Consider the following 24,485-nt stretch of genomic DNA (forward strand, 5'->3'; position numbering starts at 1 on the left):
CTACAGGCTCTCTCTGCAGTGTTACTGTGTGTGACCACAGGCTCTCTCTGCAGTGTGACTACAGGCTCTCTCTGCAGTGGTACTGTGTGTGACCACATGCTCTCTGCAGTGTGACCACAGGCTCTCTGCAGTGTGACCACAGGCCTCTGCAGTGACCACAGGCTCTCTCTGCAGTGTGACCACAGGCTCTCTCTGCAGTGTGACCACAACTGGATGGTTCCGACCTTGAATATGTGGACATCTATAAGTACCTAGGTGTCTGGCTAGACTGTAAACTCTCCTTCCAGACTCATATCAAACATCTCCAATCGAAAAACCAAATCAAGAGTCGGCTTTCTATTCCGCAACAAAGCCTCCTTCACTCACGCCGCCAAACTCACCCTAGTAAAACTGACTATCCTACCGATCCTCGACTTTGGCGATGTCATCTACAAAATTGCTTCCAACCCTCTACTCAGCAAACTGGATGCAGTTTATCACAGTGCCATCCGTTTTGTGACTAAAGCACCTTATACCACCCACCACTGCGACTTGTATGCTCTAGTTGGCTGGCCCTCGCTACATATTCGCCGCCAGACCCACTGGCTCCAGGTCATCTACAAGTCCATGCTAGGTAAAGCTCCGCCTTATCTCAGTTCACTGGTCACGATGGCAACACCCATCCGTAGCACGCGCTCCAGCAGGTGTATCTCACTGATCATCCCTAAAGCCAACACCTCATTTGGCCGCCTTTCATTCCAGTACTCTGCTGCCTGTGACTGGAACGAATTGCAAAATCGCTGAAGTTGGAGACTTTATCTCCCTCACCAACTTCAAACATCTGCTATCTGAGCAGCCAACCGATCGCTGCAACTGTACATAGTCTATTGGTAAATAGCCCACCCATTTTCACCTACCTCATCCCCACACTGTTTTTATTTATTTACTTTTCTGCTCTTTTGCACACCAATATCTCTACCTGTACATGACCATCTGATCATTTATCACTCCAGTGTTAATCTGCAAAATTGTAATTATTTGCCTACCTCATGCCTTTTGCACACAATGTATATAGACTCCCCTTTTTTTCCTACTGTGTTATTGACTTGTTAATTGTTTACTCCATGTAACTCTGTGTTGTCTGTTCACACTGCTATGTGTTTATCTTGGCCAGGTCGCAGTTGCAAATGAGAACTTGTTCTCAACTAGCCTACCTGGTTAAATAAAGGGGTTCTCAACTAGCCTACCTGGTTAAATAAAGGGGTTCTCAACTAGCCTACCTGGTTAAATAAAGGTGAAATAAAAAAATAAAAAAAGTGTGACCACAGGCTCTGCAGTGGTAGTGTGTGTGACCACAGGCTCTCTCTGTAGTGTGACTACAGGCTCTCTGCAGTGTGACTACAGGCTCTCTCTGCAGTGTGACTACAGGCTCTCTCTGCAGTGGTAGTGTGTGTGACCACAGGCTCTCTCTGTAGTGTGACCACAGGCTCTCTCTGCAGTGTGACTACAGGCTCTCTCTGCAGTGTGACCACAGGCTCTCTCTGCAGTGTGACCACAGGCTCTCTCTGCAGTGTGACCACAGGCTCAGGGGATCCAATCTTGCAACCTTACAGTCCAACGCAATAACAACCTGCCTCGCTCTCCGTTGCACTCCACAAGTAAGCCAAGGTAAGTTGCTAGCTAGCATTAAACTTATCTTATAAAACAATCAATCAGAATCACTAGTTAACTACACATGGTTGATGATTTTACTAGATATTATCTAGCGTGTCCTGCATTGCATATAATCTGACTGAGCATACAAGTATCTAAGTATTTGACTGAGCGGTGGTAGGCAGAAGCAGGCGCGTAAACATGAATTCAAACAGGACTTTTGTGAGTTTTGCCAGCAGCTCTTCGTTGTGCGTCAAGCATTGCACTGTTTATGACTCCAAGCCTATCAATTCCCGAGATGAGGCTGGTGTAACCGAAGTGAAATAGCTAGCTAGTTAGCGCGCGCTAATAGCATTTCAACCGTCACTCCCTCTGAGCCTTTGAGTAGTTGTTCCCGTTGCTCTGCATGGATAACGCTGCTTCGATGGTGGCTGTTATCGTTGTGTTTCTGGTTGAGCCCAGGAGGAGCGAGTAGAGGACGGAAGCTATACTGTTACACTGGCAATACTAAAGTGCCTATAAGAACATCCAATTGTCAAAGGTTATTGAAATACAAATGGTATAGAGGGAAATAGTCCTATAATTCCTATAATAACTACAACCTAAAACTTCTTACCTGGGAATATTGAAGACTCATGTTAAAAGGAACCACCAGCTTTCATATGTTCTCATGTTCTGAGCAAGGAACTTAAACGTTAGCTTTCTTACATAGCACATATTGCACTTTTACTTTTTCTCCAACACTTTGTTTTTGCATTATTTAAACCAAATTGAACATGTTTCATTATTTATTTGAGGCTAAATTGATTTTATTGATGTATTATATCAAGTTAAAATAAGTGTTCATTCAGTATTGTTGTAATTGTCATTATTACAAATAAGTTACTTTTTATTTTATTTAAATTACCGATTAATCGATATCTGCTTTTTGGTCCTCCAATAATCGGTATCTGCGTTGAAAAATCATAAATCGGTCGACCTCTACTACAGACACTTTAATCCCCCACTCTGCTGGGGCAGGCGGACGCCCTCAGTCCCACACTTCAGTCATCAGAAATCAGGGCGTGCCGCAGCGCCAGAGGGCCGCAGCGCCAGAGGAGCCGCAGCGCAGAGGAGCCGCAGCGCCAGAGGAGCCGCAGCGCCAGAGGAGCCGCAGCGCAGAGGAGCCAGCCAGGGTCGAGCAGAACCACGTCAGATGTTTTCCATCACAGTGTTCTTTCAGATTCTGCATCACTTTGACTGACAGCTCCAGTCACCAATGAGAGAGAGAGAGAGAGAGAGAGAGAGAGAGAGAGAGAGAGAGCGAGGGAGAAGAGTCATGTGAACACACCCAATACTCGTAGGCTTTACAGTCACACAAGTGTGATGCTGATGCTTGTCACCAGTAACACAATTCAATACAAAACATGTAATATTGAGTTTCATCCCGTTGGCCCTCAGAACAGCCTCAACTCATTGGGACATGGATGCTTGAGTCGAAAGCGTTCCACGGGATACTGTCCCCATGTTGACTCCAAGTTGGCTGGATGTCCTTTGGGTGGTGGAGGTTAAGACACGGGAAACTGTTTTGAGTGTGGAAAACCCAGCAGCATTGCATTTCTTGACCCAAACCGTTGCGCCTGGCACCTACTACCATACCCTGTGGAAAGGAACTTAAATATTTGGTCTTGCCCATTTACCCTCTGAATGGTACAGATACACAATCCATGTCTCAACCCGTCTCAACCCCTTCATCTACACAAATCCTTTTACTGTTTGCTTTATAGTGACAGATGAGGGTTTACACTTTTCAGATGATTAGTTTCATTGCTCAATCAAGCACAGCTAAAGGGTTTGAAATGACTTCAATTCGTATTTGAACCCAGGTCTGTTCAGTTCAGAACCATTCAGAAAGAAGTGAAACTTTCCAGAGAGTCTGGGCTCGGAGATCTGGAAAGTTCCATTTCTTTTCTGAATGACCTGGATCTGAATTGAACAGACTTGGGTTCCTTCCCTCCCAGAGTCCCCTGGGCCAGCAGAGAGAGAGAGTTGGACAGAGCAAGACAGAAAGAGACAGAGCGAGAGAGAGAGTTGACAGAGCAAGACAGAAAGAGACAGAGCGAGAGAGTTGGACAGAGCAAGACAGAAAGAGACAGAGCGCGAGAGAGTTGGACAGAGCAAGACAGAAAGAGACAGAGCACAAGAGAGAGAGAGTTGGACAGAACAAGACAGAAAGAGAGAGAGAGAGAGTTGGACAGAGCAAGACAGAAAGAGAAAGAGACAGAGCAAGAGAGAGAGAGTTGGACAGAGCAAGACAGAAAGAGAAAGAGACAGAGCAAGAGAGCGAGAGAGAGAGTTGGACAGAGCAAGACAGAAAGAGAAAGAGACAGAGCAAGAGAGAGAGAGAGAGAGAGAGAGAGAGTTGGACAGAGCAAGACAGAAAGAGAGAGAGAGAGAGATGGACAGAGCAAGACAGAAAGAGAAAGAGAGAGCAAGAGAGAGAGAGAGAGTTGGACAGAGCAAGACAGAAAGAGAGAGCAAGAGAGAGAGAGAGTTGGACAGAGCAAGACAGAAAGAGAGAGAGCGAGAGAGAGAGAGAGAGAGTTGGACAGAGCAAGACAGAAAGAGACAGAGCGAGAGAGAGAGAGAGTTGGACAGAGCAAGACAGAAAGAGACAGAGAGAGAGAGAGTTGGACAGAGCAAGACAGAAAGAGAGAGCGAGAGAGAGATGGACAGAGCAAGACAGAAAGAGAGAGCGAGAGAGAGAGAGTTAGAAAGAGCAAGACAGAAAGAGACAGAGCGAGAGAGAGAGAGAGTTGGAAAGAGCAAGACAGAGAGAGAGAGAGAGTGTGTATTGTGTATGAAGCCCCACAGCCCCCAGAAACACAGGGATTATACTTGGCGTAACAGAGAGACACACAGAGCACTGAGCCGTTCACCTGCACTGAAACACCATCACACTACTTGAAGTTACACATTTAGTAAAACAGTCTGTCTGGGAGGTTTGAACTATAAAAGTGGAACTTTCAGCGTTTTAATTAGTAGTCAATATCAAATTCAAATTCCCCGTTTATGTTACAAAACCAACTTTATAAGAGGTTTTAAAAATATTTTCTACTTGACTCAGCGTTCCATGACGTACACTAAGGCATTGTTGGCAGAATAGATGGATGCAGTTCAATGCATGATTAATATAATTCACCAATACATGTCTTGGTAGTCCAAAAGATATTGCTATCAGGTTGTAGATCACAGCTACAGCTACTGGTACATTGTTTACTGCCTCCACACATTCCGGATGCACTGTTTCACTTTAAATTACTCAATATTTTTAACACAAACTGTAACTAAGGCTGGGAATGTCAATACAATCAAACTAGCAAGGGCAATGATCACAAGTCAGATTGGTGGAGTCTGATTGGATACATGTGTGTGGAGGGAGGAGAAGGGAAGAGAGCTCTGCCCTGCGGACTGAGAGGAGGAGAGAGGAGAGAGGAAGAGAGCTCTGCCCTGGTGACTGAGGAGGAGGATAGAGGAAGAGAGCTCTGCCCTGGGGACTGAGAGGAGGAGAGAGGAGAGAGGAAGAGAGCTCTGCCCTGGTGACTGAGGAGGAGGATAGAGGAAGAGAGCTCTGCCCTGGGGACTGAGGAGGAGGATAGAGGAAGAGAGCTCTGCCCTGGGGACTGAGGAGGAGGAGAGGGAAGAGAGCTCTGCCCTGAGTACTTAGGAGGAGAGAGGAAGAGAGCTCTGCCCTGGGGCCTGAGAGGAGAGAGGAAGAGAGCTCTGCCCTGGGGCCTGAGAGGAGAGAGGGAAGAGAGCTCTGCCCTGAGGACTGAGGAGGAGAGGAGGAAGAGAGCTCTGCCCTGAGGACTGAGGAGGAGGAGAGAGGAAGAGAGCTCTGCCCTGGGACTGAGGAGGAGAGAGGAAGAGAGCTCTGCCCTGGGACTGAGGAGGAGAGAGGAAGAGAGCTCTGCCCTGGGGACTGAGGAGGAGAGAGGAAGAGAGCTCTGCCCTGGGGACTGAGGAAGAGAGCTCTGCCCTGGGGACTGAGAGGAGGAGAGAGGAAGAGAGCTCTGCCCTGAGGACCGAGAGCTCTGCCCTGAGGACCGAGAGGAAGAGAGAGGAGAGGGGAAGAGAGCTCTGCCCTGGGGACTGAGAGTTGGAGAGAGGAGAGGGGAAGAGAGCTCTGCCCTGAGGACTGACAGAGGAGAAGAGAGCTCTGCCCTGGGGACTGACTGAGAGGAGAAGAGAGCTCTGCCTTGAGGACAGCGGAAAGGGGAAGAGAGCTCCACCATGCTGGGGTGGGCGAGATAAAGGGACACTCAGAGAGATCGTCTTCCTCACCCAAACTCATGGGTCTACACAGCGGCTGTATGAAGAGACTACCAGACAGCCAACACAACATGGCCATCCAATCAATGTCCCTGATTCCAGGTCAGTTGAAGAGGCCAACACAACATGGCCATCCAATCAATGTCCCTGATTCCAGGTCAGTTGAAGAGGCCAACACAACATGGCCATCCAATCAATGTCCCTGATTCCAGGTCAGTTGAAGAGGCCAACACAACATGGCCATCCAATCAATGTCCCTGATTCCAGGTCAGTTGAAGAGGCCAACACAACATGGCCATCCAATCAATGTCCCTGATTCCAGGTCAGTTGAAGAGGCCAACACAACATGGCCATCAATCAATGTCCCTGATTCCAGGTCAGTTGAAGAGGCCAACACAACATGGCCATCCAATCAATGTCCCTGATTCCAGGTCAGTTGAAGAGGCCAACACAACATGGCCATCCAATCAATGTCCCTGATTCCAGGTCAGTTGAAGAGGCCAACACAACATGGCCATCCAATCAATGTCCCTGATTCCAGGTCAGTTGAAGAGGCCAACACAACATGGCCATCCAATCAATGTCCCTGATTCCAGGTCAGTTGAAGAGGCCAACACAACATGGCCATCCAATCAATGTCCCTGATTCCAGGTCAGTTGAAGAGGCCAACACAACATGGCCATCAATCAATGTCCCTGATTCCAGGTCAGTTGAAGAGGCCAACACAACATGGCCATCCAATCAATGTCCCTGATTCCAGGTCAGTTGAAGAGGCCAACACAACATGGCCATCAATCAATGTCCCTGATTCCAGGTCAGTTGAAGAGGCCAACACAACATGGCCATCAATCAATGTCCCTGATTCCAGGTCAGTTGAAGAGGCCAACACAACATGGCCATCCAATCAATGTCCCTGATTCCAGGTCAGTTGAAGAGGCCAACACAACATGGCCATCCAATCAATGTCCCTGATTCCAGGTCAGTTGAAGAGGCCAACACAACATGGCCATCCAATCAATGTCCCTGATTCCAGGTCAGTTGAAGAGGCCAACACAACATGGCCATCCAATCAATGTCCCTGATTCCAGGTCAGTTGAAGAGGCCAACACAACATGGCCATCCAATCAATGTCCCTGATTCCAGGTCAGTTGAAGAGGCCAACACAACATGGCCATCCAATCAATGTCCCTGATTCCAGGTCAGTTGAAGAGGCCAACACAACATGGCCATCCAATCAATGTCCCTGATTCCAGGTCAGTTGAAGAGGCATACACCAAGACATAATGGTGGGCAAGCAGAGGAGATACCAGTGTAGTTTGCTTCGATGGGAAATAAACATTGATCAGTGCCAAATGTCCATTCCCAATAAGTCTGCTTTATTCAGGATTTAAGTGGGCAACTCCAGAGAACGCTCTGAGCCAGGGACTCAAAGGAGGGAGGGAGGGAGGGAGGGAGGGAGGGAGAACAAGGGGCAGAGTTGCATGTTTAGCTACTGTTGTTTTCCTATAGGATATCATTAGCTGTAATCCAGCTTCCAGATGGTTACCAGGTGACTGTCTCAACTCCAGTATACTTAGTCATCAAAGCTAGAGGGAAAAAATGTCAATATTTAGACAAATGTTAGATTTGGGGTTTGCATGAGAATCTGTTGTGCCTCTTTCCATCATAATGTAAGAGTTTTAGGAAATAGAAGAAAATATTCCAACTCAGACGGCAGTATTTTGTTTATAGATAGACGTTATCTGGGGCGGCAGCGTAGCCTAGTGGTTAGAGCGTTGGACTAGTAACCGGAAGGTTGCGAGTTCAAACCCCGAGCTGTCGTTCTGCCCCTGAACACTAACCCACCAGGCCGTCATTGAAAATAAGAATATGTTCTTAACTGACTTGCCTGGTTAAATAAAGGTAAAATAAATAAAAATCTGCCTGAGCAGCTTTCAGACTCAGCAGACGGCAGTATTTTGTTTTTTTTTCGATAGACGTTATCTCCCTGAGCAGCTTTCAGGCGGCAGTATTTTGTTTATAGATAACGTCTATCTCCTTGAGCAGCTTTCAGACGGCAGTATTTTGTTTATAGATAGACGTTATCTCCCTGGGCAGCTTTCAGACTCAGCAGACGGCAGTATTTTGTTTATAGATAGACGTTATCTCCCTGAACAGCTTTCAGACTCAGCAGACGGCAGTATTTTGTTTATAGATAACGTCTATCTCCTTGAGCAGCTTTCAGACGGCAGTATTTTGTTTATAGATAGACGTTATCTCCCTGAGCAGCTTTCAGACTCAGCAGACGGCAGTATTTTGTTTATAGATAGACGTTATCTCCTTGAGCAGCTTTCAGACGGCAGTATTTTGTTTATAGATAGACGTTATCTAGCTGAGCAGCTTTCAGACTCAGCAGACGGCAGTATTTTGTTAAAAGATAGACGTTATCTCCCTGGGCAGCTTTCAGACTCAGCAGACGGCAGTATTTTGTTTATAGCTAGACGTTATCTCCCTGAACAGCTTTCAGACGGCAGTATTTTGTTTATAGATAGACGTTATCTCCTTGAGCAGCTTTCAGGCGGCAGTATTTTGTTTATAGATAACGTCTATCTCCTTGAGCAGCTTTCAGACGGCAGTATTTTGTTTATAGATAGACATTATCTCCTGAGCAGCTTTCAGACTCAGCAGACGGCAGTATTTTGTTTATAGATAACGTCTATCTCCTTGAGCAGCTTTCAGACGGCAGTATTTTGTTTATAGATAGACATTATCTCCCTGGGCAGCTTTCAGACTCAGCAGACGGCAGTATTTTGTTTATAGATAGACGTTATCTCCCTGGGCAGCTTTCAGACTCAGCAGACGGCAGTATTTTGTTTATAGATAGACGTTATCTGCCTGAGCAGCTTTCAGACTCAGCAGACGGCAGTATTTTGTTTATAGATAGACGTTATCTCCCTGAGCAGCTTTCAGACTCAGCAGACGGCAGTATTTTGTTTATAGATAGACGTTATCTCCTTGATCAGCTTTCAGACGGCAGTATTTTGTTCATCGATAGACGTTATCTCCCTGAGCAGCTTTCAGACTCAGCAGACGGCAGTATTTTGTTTATAGATAGACGTCATCTCCTGAGCAGCTTTCAGACGGCAGTATTTTGTTTATAGCTAGACGTTATCTCCCTGAACAGCTTTCAGACGGCAGTATTTTGTTTATAGATAGACGTTATCTCCTTGAGCAGCTTTCAGACGGCAGTATTTTGTTTATAGATAGACGTTATCTCCCTGAGCAGCTTTCAGACTCAGCAGACGGCAGTATTTTTTGCTGGAATAGCATTTTTCAAAACTTGTCATCGGTGCAGATAAAAATAAAGAAATAAACATTTGATGAGAAACGTAAGGTTTCTCTCCAGCCTCATTCAGACCAGACTTGATAGGAAAACCGTAACATAAAGCCTATAGGAACATGGTAACATAAAGCCTATAGGAACATGTTAACATACAGCCTATAGGAACATGGTAACATACAGCCTATAGGAACATGGTAACATAAAGCCTATAGGAACATGGTAACATAAAGCCTATAGGAACATGGTAACATAAAGCCTATAGGAACATAGTAACATAAAGCCTATAGGAACATAAAGCCTATAGGAACATAAAGCCTATAGGAACATGGTAACATAAAGCCTATAGGAACATGGTAACATAAAGCCTATAGGAACATAGTAACATAAAGCCTATAGGAACATAAAGCCTATAGGAACATAAAGCCTATAGGAACATAAAGCCTATAGGAACATAAAGCCTATAGGAACATAAAGCCTATAGGAACATGGTAACATAAAGCCTATAGGAACATGGTAACATAAAGCCTATAGGAACATGGTAACATAAAGCCTATAGGAACATAAAGCCTATAGGAAAACAGTAACAAAGTGTTGTGAAAAAGTATTTTCCCCCTTTTTTGATACTGAATGTTATCAGATCTTCAACCAAAACCTAATATTAGATAAAGGAAACAAATACTTAATTTCTTTAATTAACAAAGTTATGCAACACCAAATTCCCCTGTGTGAAAAGTAATTCCCCCTTTACAGTCAATAACTGGTTGTGACTCCTTAAGCTACAACGACTCCAACCAAACTCTTCCTGTTAGTTGTTGATCAGTCTGACGTCTCTGTGGAGGAATTTTGTCCCTCTCTTCCATGCAGAACTGCTCAGGTAGCGACAGACAGGGTATAGCTGATAAAAATCAGTTGAGGATCAAGTTCGCTATGACAATATCATGTGTACTACATAGAAAGACCCACGTCTTTAGTGAACTCTAGCAACCCAGCGACTTGATAAGAAACACTGTAGTATGGTCTCTCTCATAGTATAACCTTGTGTTACGTGAGCAGAGGAGCAAAGCCAGACTCAGGCAGCAGACTCAGGCAGCAAACTGTAGATAGACAGGGGGGGGGGGCAGACTAACAGGTAGAAAGGGCCAGACTGATCAGAGTATGGCTCAGCACATCTCCCCCAGCTAGGCCAAGGAAAGAGAAGTCATAAGTCATTGAGAGCAAGAAAGCCTGTTATAATATATATTGTTATAATATATATATACACACATCTATATGTATTTTACCAGGGAAGTTGACTGAGAACACATTCTCATTTACAGCAACGACCTGGGGAATAGTTACAAGGGAGAGGAAGGGGGATGAGTGAGTCAATTGGAAGCTGGGGATGATTATGTGACCATGATGGTATGAGGGCCAGATTGGGAATTTAGCCAGGACACCAGTGTTAACACCCCTACTCTTACAATAAGTGGCATGGGATCTTTAGTGACCACAGAGTCAGGAAACCCTTTTAACGCAACATTGGAAAGACAACACTCTACACAGGGCAATGTCCCCAATTACTGCCCTGGGGAATTTAGAAATATTTTTTAGACCAGAGGAAAAGGTGTCTCCTACTGGCTCTCCAACACCACTTCCAGCAGCATCTGGTCTCCCATCCAGGGACCAACAAGGACCAACCCTGCTTAGCTTCAGAAGCAAGCCAGCAGTGGGAAGCAGCGTGGTATGCTGCTGGTGTTTGGATAGGGACAGAGCATGTCATACACACATGACAAAATAATTCTGAATTCCTACAATAGCCAATCCCCCATCAGAAATAGCAGGCAGAAAAGTTCTGAAATTCAGACCTCCCTACACTGGGTTGAGCTGAGAGGGACACGCGTCACAATGCCTGTTCTGTTTCGGTCACATCTCTACTCTCTGCACATGATCGTGATGCTCCATGGCCAGGTCACAATGTGGGGTTGGCAGGGCGACACAGAGGCGGAGAGGAATTCCAGATCCCGACGACCTCTTAACCCTCACTGTGTAATGATCCTGCTCGATTAAGATTCATTCACAAAGCCCACAACTCCATTGTTCCCTCTCTGCTTATTGATATTTGTTAAGTCTCTGTCCAAAAGCAATACATTAAGCAGAGACACAAAACGCTCAATGTAGGGCAACACAAAATCACTGTTTCTGTCTGCCGTCTCCAGTCAGCTCAAGGTGAAACATGTGACAGAGATGCCATCCTCTCTGGGCAGGAAGGGAAAGAGGTGATTTCTTTTTATTATTTGGTTTCTTAAAAGGGACCATGTTTTCTTCAACACAAATAACACTCTTAATTGTTATTGAGGAAAACTGGCACTGATTACGACCGTCTGGCACATGAGAATTTGGAATGGGGGGGCAGGATTTTATATATTAAGAAAGAAAACATGGTTCCTTTTAAGAAACCAATATATATTTATTGGCCCATTAGTGTGTGTGTGTATATACACACACACACACTAATGGGCCAATAAAGGTATTATAAATACACACACACACACACACACACTATTGGGCCAATAAAGGTATTGTAAATATATACACTGCTCAAAAAAATTAAGGGAACATTAAAATAACACATCCTAGATCTGAATGAATTAAATATTCTTATTAAATACTTTTTTCTTTACATTGTTGAATGTGCTGACAACAAATTCACACAAAAATTATTAATGGAAATCAAATTTATCAACCCATGGAGGTCTGGATTTGGAGTCACACTCAAAATGAAAGTGGAAAACCACACTACAGGCTGATCCAACTTTGATGTAATGTCCTTAAAACAAGTCAAAATGAGGCTCAGTAGTGTGTGTGGCCTCCACGTGCCTGTTTGACCTCCCTACAACGCCTGGGCATGCTCCTGATGAGGTGGCGGATGGTCTCCTGAGGGATCTCCTCCCAGACCTGGACTAAGGCATCCGCCAACTCCTGGACAGTCTGTGGTGCAACGTGGCGTTGGTGGATGGAGCGAGACATGATGTCCCAGATGTGCTCAATTGGATTCAGGTCTGGGGAACGGGCAGGCCAGTCCATAGCATCAATGCCTTCCTCTTGCAGGAACTGCTGACACACTCCAGCCACATGAGGTCTAGCATTGTCTTGCATTAGGAGGAACCCAGGGCCAACCGTACCAGCATATGGTCTCACAAGGGGTCTGAGGATCTCATCTCGGTACCTAATGGCAGTCAGGCTACCTCTGGTGAGCACATGGAGGGCTGTGCGGACCCCCAAAGAAATGCACCCACACCATGACTGACCCACCGCCAAACCGGTTATGCTGGAGGATGTTGCAGGCAGCAGAACGTTCTCCACGATGTCTCCAGACTCTGTCACGTCTGTCACGTGCTCAGTGTGAACCTGCTTTCATCTGTGAAGAGCACAGGGCGCCAGTGGCGAATTTGCCAATCTTGGTGTTCTCTGGCAAATGCCAAAAGTCCTGCACGGTGTTGGGCTGTAAGCACTACCCCCAACTGTGGACGTCGGGCCCTCATACCACCCTCATGGAGTCTGTTTCTGACCGTTTGAGCAGACACATGCACATTTGTGGCCTGCTGGAGGTCATTTTGCAGGGCTCTGGCAGTGCTCCTCCTGCTCCTCCTTGCACAAAGGCGGAGGTAGCGGTCCTGCTGCTGGGTTGTTGCCCTCCTACGGCCTCCTCCACGTCTCCTGATGTACTGGCCTGTCTCCTGGTAGCGCCTCCATGCTCTGGACACTACACTGACAGACACAGCAAACCTTCTTGCCACAGCTCGCATTGATGTGCCATCCTGGATGAGCTGCACTACCTGAGCCACTTGTGTGGGTTGTAGACTCCGTCTCATGTTACCACTAGAGTGAAAGCACCGCCAGCATTCAAAAGTGACCAAAACATCAGCCAGGAAACATAGGAACTGAGAAGTGGTCTTTGGTCACCATCTGCAGAACCGCTCCTTTATTGGGGGTGTCTTGCTAATTGCCTATCATTTCCACATGTTGTCTATTCCATTTGCACAACAGCATGTGAAATGTATTGTTAGTGTTGCTTCCTAAGTGGACAGTTTGATTTCACAGAAGTGTGATTGACTTGGAGTTACATTGTGTTGTTTAAGTGTTCCCTTTATTTTTTTGAATATATATATATATATATATATATATATATATATATATATATATATATATATATATATATATATATATATACATACATACACACACACAATTGGGCCAATTAAGGTATTACACACACATACATACATATGTATACAGGTATACATTTAAATGTGTGTGTGTGTGTATATATATCATTAAATTAAACTTTTGTTCATTTTAACAGGCCTATAAAGTTTCAGGGGAGAGAGAGGAGGAAGGAGAGCAGAGAGAGAGGAGGAAGGAGAGCAGAGAGAGAGGAGGAAGGAGAGCAGAGAGAGAGGAGGAAGGAGAGCAGAGAGAGAGAGCATAGTCAGGGCCGTCTGATAACAGACCTTTGGGAATTATTTTAATATCACTGTGCGTGTGCGTGTGTGCGTGTGCGTGTGCGTGTGTGTGTGTGCAGCCAAGACAGCTCACCCTGCCAAGCAGCTATGTTCCATTTGCTGCATCTTGCACCTCAGGCGGTAGACATTTTGTAATCTCTGTTTGCAGACTTTCCTCTTTGGGGGACCTTTATATCACTTACAAAAGGGACTGCGGGAATGTGTGCATTATATAAAACATGTTCTTGAAATGACAGTACTGTATGTCTGCATTGAATTATTATAGTCCAATGACATATAATGACCTATTCTAACACTGAAAAATACACTGGTAATATCCATCTTTGAACACAAGAATGAAGTCTGGTCAATAAATCTCTTCTTAAAATGACAGACACGTGTAATGACAACACAAGAGAACAAGTGGAAGTTAAATGAACCAGTTCTTCATCTCTTGGAGGAGGATTTTCAGGGCTTTGGGCTACAAAAAGGCACAGAATCAGACACGCCTTGTTACGACAGCACGTGTCACTTCCTTTGACACATTTATGTGTTTTGAGACTAAGTCTATGTCCCAAATAGTGCACTACTTCTAACCTGGGCACTAAACAGCCATTTAGGACACATCCTTGAACTATCTTCCCAGTTCAAATCAAATCTAATGGTCTTATACACATATTTAGCAGATGCTATTGCAGGTGTAGTGAAATGCCTGTATTCCTAGCTCCAACAGTGCAGTGATATGTAACACTACACAACAATAGAATTAAGAAATATATAAATATTAGGACGAGCAATGTCGGACTACCGGAGTATAAATATATACGAAGGAAAGTAGGAAAGTATTCGGACCCCTCAACTTTTTCCACAATGTTGTTACGTTACAGCCTTATTCTAAAATGGATCAAATATATTTTTCTCCCCCAGCAATCTACACACAATACCCTATAATGACAAAGCGAAAACAGGTTTTTAGATATTTTTTGCAAATATATACAAAAATATAAAACTGAAATACCTTATTTACATAAGTATTCAGACCCTTTGCTATGAGACATGAAATTGAGCTCAGGTGCATCCTGTTTACATTGATCATCCTTGAGATGTTTCTACAACTTGATTGGAGTCCACCTGTGGTAAATTGAATTGATTGGACATGATTTGAAAAAGGCACATAACTGTTTACAGAAAAGCAAGGATCTGGGGAAGGAACCAAAACATTACTGTTTACAGAAAAGCAAGGATCTGGGGAAGGAACCAAAACATAACTGTTTACAGAAAAGCAAGGATCTGGGGAAGGAACCAAAACATTACTGTTTACAGAAAAGCAAGGATCTGGGGAAGGAACCAAAACATAACTGTTTACAGAAAAGCAAGGATCTGGGGAAGGAACCAAAACATTACTGTTTACAGAAAAGCAAGGATCTGGGGAAGGAACCAAAACATTACTGTTTACAGAAAAGCAAGGATCTGGGGAAGGAACCAAAACATTACTGTTTACAGAAAAGCAAGGATCTGGGGAAGGAACCAGAACATAACTGTTTACAGAAAAGCAAGGATCTGGGGAAGGAACCAAAACATTACTGTTTACAGAAAAGCAAGGATCTGGGGAAGGAACCAAAACATTACTGTTTACAGAAAAGCAAGGATCTGGGGAAGGAACCAAAACATAACTGTTTACAGAAAAGCAAGGATCTGGGGAAGGAACCAAAACATGTCTGCAGCATAGAAGGTCCAATAACACAGTGGCCTCCATCATTTTTAAATGGAAGAAGTTTGGAACCACCTAGACTCTTTCTAGAGCTGGCCGCCCGGCCAAACTGAGAAATCGGGGGAGAGGGCATTGGTCAGGGAGGTGACCAAGAACCCGATGGTCACTGACAGAGCTCCAGAGTCCCTCTGTGGAGATGGGAGAACCTTCCAGAATGACAACCATCTCTGCAGCACTCCACCAAATCAGGCTGTTATGGTAGAATTTCCAGACAGAAGCCACTCCTCGGTAAAAGGAAGATGACAGCCTGCTGGGAGTTCAGGACCTCAGACTGGGGTGAAGGTTCACCTTCCAATAGGACAATGACCCTAAGCATACAGCCAAGACATTGCATGAGTGGCTTCGGGACAAGTCTCAGAATGTCCTTGAGTGGCACAGCCAGAGCAAAGAATTGAACTCGATTGAACATCTCTGGAGCGACCTGAAAATAGCTGTGCAGCGACACTCCCCATTCAATCTGACAGATCTTGAGAGGATCTGCAGAGAAGAATGGGAGAAACTCCCCAAATAAATAGCATCATACCCAAGAAGACTCAAGGCTGTAATCGCTGCCAAAGGTGCTTCAACAAAGTACTGAGTAAAGGGTCTGAATACTTTAATTTATTTTAAATTAGCAACAATTTCTGAACCGTCATTTTGGAATATTGTGTGTAGATTGAGAAGGGGAAAAACTCATTTTAGAATAAGGCTGTAACCTAACAAAACGTGGAAAAAGTCAAGGGGTCGGAATAATTTCCAAATGCACTATACTGTCCCCGTCCATATAGCCAGTGGGGTTCTCAGTACATCGCGCAGACAGGAATAAAGAACTCTCTGGGGAAAAGAAAGGGAGGGGTATAAGTTTCATGATTAACTACTCATGGTGTAACTTTTTATACATTTACAGGAACTCAAGCCCTTTTGTTCACCCGACATAAAACACCTCACAATCAAATGCCGACCGCATTACCTCCCGAGAGAATTCTTTTCGGTCATCGTCACAGCCGTATATTTCCCCCCTCAAGTAGATTTTAAATGTTTAATACAATTGCACATTTTTCTAAAAACCTGTTTTTGTCATTATGGGGTATTGTGTTTAGATTTGATGAGGGAAAACATTTACTTAATCCATTTTGGAATAAGGCTGTAACGCAGAGGTGCCCAACCAGTCGATCGCAAGATGATTATACGTCTACTAAAATTCAGCCACACAAATCAATACCTATAATCTCTTTGTTTTAATATTCGACAGTCCTCCATTCACAGCGATTTACATAAAATGTGACCCGTCCTGCCCACTTAGTGATGTATGCCTAGTTAGCACGGTCAGATGCCGCCCGCCAACTCCAAATCGAGGTAGCGGTGATGCCAGGCAGGCAGCTAGCTAACTAACTTTGTAGCTAGATTCGTTCTTAAATTATTTTTAAGTTGTGTGGTCGACAGCAGCAATGAGTGAAGGGGAGGATACAAAACAACTGGAAACGTATCATTTCTATAAGGAATGGGAGGATTATTTATTCGTCATGTCGAACTCAAAAAGCGTGTGACTCATCTGCCACAATAGCGTCGCTATCCCAAAGGTAACATAGACCAACATTTAAACCACACACAAAACCCAGGAAAGAGATTTTCCAGCGAAGACTGAATTACAAAGAAGGTACAAGAACTAAAAAAAAATTCACAAGGCCAGTGACCAAAGGGCAGAGCAGCAGTCAATTTTCACAAGGCCAGTGACCAAAGGGCAGAGCAGCAGTCAATTTTAACACGGCCAGTGACCAAAGGGCAGAGCAGCAGTCAATTTTAACACGGCCAGTGACCAAAGGGAAGGCGGCAACCATAGCATCTTATCGTGTGAGTCGCGTTCTTGCTAAGCATAAAAAGTCATTCAAAGATGGGGAGATGATCAAGGAAGCGCTTAATGAGGCTGTAGACTCGCTGTTTGGGGATTTTAAGAATAAGACTGAAATGATGGCTGCCATCAATGACATTCAGTTGTCCAGAAATACAGTGACAAGAAGATGTGAGGGAATAAGCGGAGAACCTCGAGGATCAACTGAAGAATAGGTTTTCTAGGTTAGCTAGCCAGCTATTGTCGTTCTTTTAACGCAACGTAACGTAATCAACACGGCTAGCTAGCCAGCTAGCCCCCGAATAGCAGCACTGTAGAAACTATTACACTCAACGGAACGACTTGAAAACTCTTGAACGTGCCGTCCTTGGCCAGCTCTCCCGCTATCTCTCTCAGAATGACCTTCTTGATCCAAATCAGTCAGGTTTCAAGACTAGTCATTCAACTGAGACTGCTCTTCTCTGTATCACGGAGGCGCTCCGCACCGCTAAAGCTAACTCTCTCTCCTCTGCTCTCATCCTTCTAGACCTATCGGCTGCCTTCGATACTGTGAACCATCAGATCCTCCTCTCCCACCCTCTCCGAGTTGGGCATCTCCGGCGCGGCCCACGCTTGGATTGCGTCCTACCTGACAGGTCGCTCCTACCAGGTGGCGTGGCGAGAATCTGTCTCCTCACCACGCGCTCTCACCACTGGTGTCCCCCAGGGCTCTGTTCTAGGCCCTCTCCTATTCTCGCTATATACCAAGTCACTTGGCTCTGTCATAACCTCACATGGTCTCTCCTATCATTGCTATGCAGACGACACACAATTAATCTTCTCCTTTCCTCCTTCTGATGACCAGGTGGTGAATCGCATCTCTGCATGTCTGGCAGACATATCAGTGTGGATGACGGATCACCACCTCAAGCTGAACCTCGGCAAGACGGAGCTGCTCTTCCTCCCGGGGAAGGACTGCCCGTTCCATGATCTCGCCATCACGGTTGACAACTCCATTGTGTCCTCCTCCCAGAGCGCTAAGAACCTTGGCGTGATCCTGGACAACACCCTGTCGTTCTCAACTAACATCAAGGCGGTGGCCCGTTCCTGTAGGTTCATGCTCTACAACATCCGCAGAGTACGACCCTGCCTCACACAGGAAGCGGCGCAGGTCCTAATCCAGGCACTTGTCATCTCCCGTCTGGATTACTGCAACTCGCTGTTGGCTGGGCTCCCTGCCTGTGCCATTAAACCCCTACAACTCATCCAGAACGCCGCAGCCCGTCTGGTGTTCAACCTTCCCAAGTTCTCTCACGTCACCCCCGCTCCTCCGCTCTCTCCACTGGCTTCCAGTTGAAGCTCGCATCCGCTACAAGACCATGGTGCTTGCCTACGGAGCTGTGAGGGGAACGGCACCTCAGTACCTCCAGGCTCTGATCAGGCCCTACACCCAAAAAGGGCACTGCGTTCATCCACCTCTGGCCTGCTCGCCTCCCTACCACTGAGGAAGTACAGTTCCCACTCAGCCCAGTCAAAACTGTTCGCTGCTCTGGCTCCCCAATGGTGGAACACACTCCCTCACAACGCCAGGACAGCGGAGTCAATCACCACCTTCCGGAGACACCTGAAACCCCACCTCTTTAAGGAATACCTAGGATAGGATAAAGTAATCCTTCTCACCCCCCTTAAAAGATCTAGATGCACTATTGTAAAGTGGCTGTTCCACTGGATGTCATAAGGTGAATGCACCAATTTGTAAGTCGCTCTGGATAAGAGCGTCTGCTAAATGACTTAAATGTAAATGTAAGAAGGGAATTGACAACTGCTAGTGTTATTCCCTCCGGTTTGACGAGTACACAGATATGGTAGATGTGGTAGATGTGGCACAGTTATGCATTTTCATCAGAACGGTATTTGACAACACGAGTACAAAAGGAGGAACTACTCGCCATTTCGCCACTGAAAGGACATACAAGGGTCGAAGATGTTTTTCAAGCTTTCGTGGAGTTTGCTAACAAATTCCAACTTCCCTTTTGTAAGCCGTCTCCATGACTACCGATGGGGCACCTGCTACAGTAGGCCGCACTAGTGGGTTCGTTGCATTGTGCAAACGGGATGATTCTTTCCTGGACTTTCTTAGTGATCACTGCGTAATTCATCACCAAGCTTTGTGCGGGAAGATGGTAAACATGAAAGAGGTGATGGGATGCTGTGATGAAGATTGTTTGTTCTATTCGAGCAAGAAGCCTACAGCGGAGCACACAGACCTGCTGCTGCACACGGATGTGCGTTGGCCGAGTCTAGGTACATTTTTTAGGGAGATTCAATGAGTTGTTGCCTGAAATCAAGAGGTTTCTCAAGGTATCCAAACATGCAAAACATGCACAGCTACAGGACACAGTGGCTCCTGGATTGAGCTTCTCTCGCTGACCTAACTTACATGCTTAACGAATTGAATGTAGAGCTGCAAGGAAAAGGCCAACATGTCATCGACATGATCAGCTCTGTGAACACATTTAAATGCCAACTACAAGCTGCAACGTAAGGACCTGCACTTCTTTCAACACATGTATTCAGACCCTGAACGTCAAGGGCAAGGATTACAGCACAGCTTGACAGTGGACGTTAGGTGGAGCAAGTCCAGAGCATCTTATCGGAGTTCGACAGTCGTTTCACTGACTTTGCATCACTTGAGCTGATTGTCACTTATATGTGCCTTCTGTTTGGCACAGACATAAATGTGGAAGTCATTGCTTCAAAAATGTGATCACTTTTTCAGATGGACACAACTATAGCAGAAACTGAAGTTCTCACTCTTCAAAATGACATTCAGCTGAAATCCAGGGCAACCACTGAGATGAAGGAAGAGTTCAGGGAGATACTGCTAGAGGGGAAGTAATCCCAACATAACAAGATGTGCTCTCAACTTATCAGCCCTTTGTGGATCAACCTTCCTCTGAGTCTGCATTGTCTCACATGAAGATAATTAAGTCCAAGTACAGACCTACTATGACTGATGACCACCTTGTGGCCTGCATGAGACCTGCAACAAGCTGCTTCAGCCGTGACTATGAAAAACAGCTTGCCGCCACCCAATGCCAAAAGTCACACTAAAAAAGGGTAGGAAATTAAATGAGTTGCACTTATTTGTGTAAAACATGTTATTGGTTCACATTATATGTGGGTATCAAATAGTACTCATAGCAGCAGGTCCATACTCCATAGTGGTGTGTTGTGTTTCATACATTTTGTTGGTTGGTTTAGATTTAAAGACTGGTAGATCTCTTCAGGCTGGCAAATGAAAAAGTAGATCTGACGTCAAAGAAGGTAGGGCACACCTGATGTAACAAGATGTGGTAAAGGGGAAGGGGTCTGAATACTTTCCAAATGCACTGCATATCCAGGAGAACCATGATTCCATGAAACAGAGTATCTTACAATCCCTGATGTCTCTCTGGAAGGAGATCCTCTCCTGAGCCCTTCTACTTTATAGTCCAGGGACTGAACATTATGTAGTAATATACTAGGAAGCCGTGGATGGTATGCACACACCTCCTGCTGTATTTTAAAAAATATATGTACATCTAGCAAGCCAGGCAACTAAAAGCAAATATAGACAACGTGTGTTTGTTGCTTGTTTATTAGCGAAATATCTAGCCAGCTCACACAATAACCAGAACACGGCTGACATGTTTAATTTCAACTGTAGCCAACTGTAATTCACCATAAAGAGGAAAATTAACACATTACAGGGTCATTATTTGCAAATGATTTACAAGTATGGTGAGCTGCTAACTTACTGTTGTTAAGGTGAAGAAATTAAAGCAGTGCATTGCATTCTGTCCTCCGTGTTGGCAAAAGCAATTTTGGGAGACCCACTATTGGCTCCTTGATGTGCCGCTAGATAAAATGTTGCCTTTGCCACAACGATGTCACAGCACCAATTTGCCAAGCTGCAGCACAGCTACAGTCCACGAGGTAGCGTGGACCGAGGTAGTGTGAATTTAGAACAATATTGCTTGCTGCATCCGGTTACCATGACGGTCACAACAGGGTCAAAGTTGAATGTCTCTTGCTCAGTTGCTGCCAAATCAACGGCAATATAAAAAGGTACATGCCGACAAGAAAGGGGTAAAGATGTGGCTGTTTGAAAAGGGAACATAAAGTTGTTTTTACAGACAACATACGGTGAAATCTATGTGAAAGACATATTGGTAAGGGCCAAGTCTCTGCCAAGACGCCATTCATATTGGCTACAACTAGTTGCTTTTCTCAGAGATCCTAGATCATATCATTTCTTCTGTCACATGACCCGTTTGCTTGCCTTGCCCATTTCAAAACCTTTTCCAGTCTTTGATGTGTAATACATGTGGAACTCGTACTAATTTGACACATTACTAAAGTGAACAGCCCGTGCTAACCAACTGGTGCTAGCCAACTGGCATCCTCCACACAGACAGGCAGCAGAGAGATACACAGGGTACTGATGCTTAAGTACAGACATCCATCCAAGGCAGCATCCCAAATGGCACCCTATTCCTTATAAAATGCACTACTTTTAACCAGGGCCCCCCCATAGGGCTCTGGGCAAACGTAGTGCATGACGTAGGGAATAGAGTGTCATTTGGGATTGGGACCCAAGCCAGGTTTCCTCTCGGACCTCACAGCTCACATTATTTCATTAAGAGAGGTATTCCGGAGCGCAGAAGGCAGGCAGGCGAGGGGAGGCTGACGGGGTAAGAGAAGCGTAGCTCCAACTAAACAGGAAACTCTGTGGAATGTCTTTCCACCCAAGGCCAGGCAGGGTCTCCAATACCCGCTCTCTCCCTCGGTCTAAGTTCAAACCCTGGATCAACTCCAGGCGAGGGTGCACACGCGCTAGTACAAAACCTTATACTGCTGCACTATTTGACAGCATCTTGACTGGCTGCATCGCCACCTGGTTTGGAAACTGCTTGTCATCCAACCGCAAGGCACTACAGAGGGTAGTACGTACAGCCCAGTACATCACCGGGGTCTGAGCTCCCTGCCATCCAGGACCTCTATAACAGGCAGTGTCAGCGGAAGGCCCTAAATATTGTCAAAGACTCCAGCCACCAAAGCCATAGACTGTTCTCTCTGCAACCGCATGGCAAGTGGTACTGATGCACGAAGTCTGGAACCAACAGAACTCTGAACAGCTTCTACCCCCAAGTCATAAGACTGATAAATAGTTTACCAAATAGCTACCTGAACACTCTGCATTGACCCCCTTTTGCACCGACTCATCACATACACTGCTGCTACTGTTTATGATCTATCCTGTTACCGAGTCACTTTACCCCTATAATCTATACTTACAGAACCAGTCAAAAGTTGACACCTAAACTATTGCAGGGTTGTTTTTTTTACTGTTTTCTACATTGTAGAATAATAGAGAAGATATTACACTATGAAATAACACATATGGACTCATGTCGTAACTACAAACAAAAAAGTGTTAAAACAAATCAAAATATATTTTATATTTGGGATTCTTCAAAGTAGCCACCCTTTGCCTTGACAACTTCGCACACTTGGCACTCCCTCAACCAGCTTCAACTGGAATGCTTTTCCAACAGTCTTGACGTAGTTCCCACATATGCTGAGCACTTGTTGGCTGCTTTTCCTTCACTCTGCGGTCAAACTAATTCAAAACCATCTCAATTGGGTTGAGGTCGGGTGTTTGTGGAGGCCAGGTCATCTGATGCAATCTCAAATTTGGACTCAAATGACCAAATTACAGATTTCCCCTGTTTAATGTGCATTGGTCGTGTTTCTTGACCCAAGCAAGTCTCTTCTTCTTATCGGTGTCCTTAAGTAGTGGTTTCTTTGCAGCAATTTGACCATGAAGGCCTAATTCACACAGTCTCTTCTGAACAGTTGATGTTGAGATGTGTCTGTAACTTTACTTCTGTGAAGCATTTATTTGGGCTGCAATTTCTGGGGCTGGTAAATCCAGGTGACAACGTCATGAAGCTGGTTGAGAGAATTCCAAGAGTGTTGAAAGCTGTCATCAAGGCAAAGGGTGGCTATTTTGTAGAACCTGTTCAACACTTTTTGGTTACTACATGATCCCATATGTTATTTCATAGTTTTGATGTCTTCACTATTATTCTACAATTTAGAAAATAGTACAAATAAAGAAAAACCCTGTCCAAACTTTTGACTGGTACTGTACATATCTACCACAAGGACCTCGTACCCCTGCACATCAACTCGGTACTGATACCCCGTGTATATAGTCAAGTCATTACTCTGTGTATTTATTCCTTGTTTTATTATCTATATTTATCTCTTGTTGTTAAGGGCCAGTAAATGTGCATTTCACTGTTTGTCTATAACTGTTGTTTATGAAGAATGTGTTAAATAACATTTGATTCGATTTTGAACGTCAGTGTGAGTGGGCAGTGTGGGATTACAATGCCTCAGATATATAAACCAGACTCCGACCAACACAAGAGACCAAAAACAATATGACAGTCTTGCAAAACAGCCATCAGCTTGCAAAAACAGCAAGGTTATTTTACTCAGAATCCCAGGCATGTGCATAACAGCTGACCACAGAACTTGAGATGGCTGAGAAAATGTGATGTGCGTTTCCAATAGTACCGGTGGTAAAATACACATTACAACACACCAGAAAGAATCCTTCTATTCGAGAAGCATGAATACAAAGCTCTGAAACACAGTCTGCCAATGACCTTTCTCCAATCAGTCCGTCCAATAGGCCTGCTGGATGGATGATGAGTCAGAAATCCACTGCCTCGTCTCTCCAAGAGGGATACCACATTTCTATACAGAACATGCAGTTATTGTGGATCTGTCTGATTCCTTTCCAAAGGGTCACTTGTAAAAACTCAACATCGAAGAGAAAAATTAGGCTCTAGTCTTATGGCTTATTGTTAACAGGCTCTAGTCTAGTCTTATGGCTTATTGTTAACAGGCTCTAGTCTAGTCTTATGGCTTATTATTAACAGGCTCTAGTCTAGTCTTATGGCTTATTATTAACAGGCTCTAGTCTAATGGCTTACTATTAACAGGCTCTAGTCTAGTCTAATGGCTTATTATTAACAGGCTCTAGTCTTATGGCTTATTATTAACAGGCTCTAGTCTAGTCTAATGGCTTACTATTAACAGGCT

The 24,485-nt window shown here is 44.8% G+C and overlaps 1 protein-coding gene and 1 long non-coding RNA gene across 2 annotated transcripts in view; one reads left to right on the forward strand and one right to left on the reverse strand.

Moving 5' to 3' along the window:
* Positions 1-24,485, reverse strand: part of ctif (CBP80/20-dependent translation initiation factor) — a 210,761-nt gene that overhangs the window by 139,424 nt on the left and 46,852 nt on the right. The window lies entirely within an intron of this gene.
* On the forward strand, positions 5,843-7,313 carry LOC127906416 (uncharacterized). Its single transcript, XR_008061284.1, has 3 exons — positions 5,843-6,265; positions 6,320-6,594; positions 6,812-7,313. It is a non-coding gene; the product is annotated as an uncharacterized LOC127906416 (long non-coding RNA).

This window comes from Oncorhynchus keta, chromosome 12 (genome assembly GCF_023373465.1).
Source record: "Oncorhynchus keta strain PuntledgeMale-10-30-2019 chromosome 12, Oket_V2, whole genome shotgun sequence".
NCBI classification, from domain to species: domain Eukaryota; kingdom Metazoa; phylum Chordata; class Actinopteri; order Salmoniformes; family Salmonidae; genus Oncorhynchus; species Oncorhynchus keta.